At 41.7% G+C, this 1,125-nt stretch overlaps 1 protein-coding gene across 2 annotated transcripts in view; it reads left to right on the forward strand.

The window, feature by feature from the left end:
- Positions 1-1,125, forward strand: part of LOC106320499 (NADH-cytochrome b5 reductase 2-like) — a 26,438-nt gene that overhangs the window by 12,835 nt on the left and 12,478 nt on the right. Inside the window, exon 1 of one of the 2 annotated variants that reach the window (XR_001265855.1) lies at positions 650-998. The exons of the other annotated variant lie outside the window; for it this stretch is intronic. The gene's annotated coding sequence lies outside the window, so the exon portion shown is untranslated. Of the gene's footprint in view, positions 1-649; positions 999-1,125 lie in introns of those variants that run through there. 2 annotated transcript variants of the gene reach the window in all.

A 1,125-nucleotide genomic window follows, 5' to 3' on the forward strand; every position in this document is an offset into this window, starting at 1 on the left:
CTTCTTGTGTAGGGAGCTGGTGACTTTCTTACAGCACGAGCTATGGTTTGTCTTTGCGAGGAGACCGCTTCGATTCTCATTGCAAGAGTTCCACGCCGTAACCGGGTTTGAATGCGATACTCATATCTCGCTTGAGGAGTTTGAAGAGTGGAAATATGATGGTGGTTTCTGGAGGAAGGTTTTGAGGAGAAAAGATGGAACAATTACACTCTTCAACCTGTGGACTAAGGACAAGGAAGCTGTAAAGAAGTGGAGGATATAGGAACTCTACCGGCAAGTGAGCAAAACGACACGGTTTTTGCCAAAACGCTTCACTGCAGAACAGAAGGGCAAGGCCATTCTGATTCCGTCTGATGATAAAGCCCAAGTTCCGCATAGACCCAGCAAGCAGCCTGTCAAGGTTTTGTCATCATCCAGTCAACAAAACTCTCAACGGTCGACGATCACCAAAAGCAGCGTACACAAGCTAGCTACTGCTTGTACGACTGAAGGAGCGCATATGATCGAGTTGTCAAATCCATTCTCAGCCTTAGATGATCTCATAGACACCTGATGATGACACCTGTGCGTGCTCTAGAGTTTTACATTTCCTGCATAAATAGATCAACTTTGTATCAAACCAAATCAAGAAAATAAGAAAGTTATTCAGCAAAACTCTATCTTCTGCACTTTCCTTTAGCCTCTCTCTCTTCCTCTATGGTTTCTTTTTTGTCCCAAAAATTTTGTTGTCGTTGCTTTCCTTCTCCAAATCTGTCTATGAATTCACCTTGAAGGTTCAGATTCTTTGAGGTTTTGTATTGATTTGAAGCTTGAGAATCCCATACAGAGAGAGAGATCAAGAAAAGATCATAGAAGAAGAAGAAAAATCTTCCGATCACTCTTCCTCCGACAATCTGGCAGTCTTTGCCTTTGTGATTGGAATCGTGCTTCCTTCGCGATTCCGAGCTTCATAGTGATTTTGAGCCTATAAAACGATGTGGACCAATGTTTTCAGAATTGTAAGTCTTCTGTTTGATCGTAAAGCTCTTCTTCATACTAAAAGCATTCACTTTGAGAGAGCGAAGAAAGTTCTTGTCTTTTCCTTGTAAAAAGTATTGATTTTTGATAATCTACTACTTCCACAGG

The sequence above is a fragment of the Brassica oleracea genome, chromosome C2, assembly GCF_000695525.1.
Source record: "Brassica oleracea var. oleracea cultivar TO1000 chromosome C2, BOL, whole genome shotgun sequence".
Classification (NCBI taxonomy): Eukaryota; Viridiplantae; Streptophyta; class Magnoliopsida; order Brassicales; family Brassicaceae; genus Brassica; species Brassica oleracea.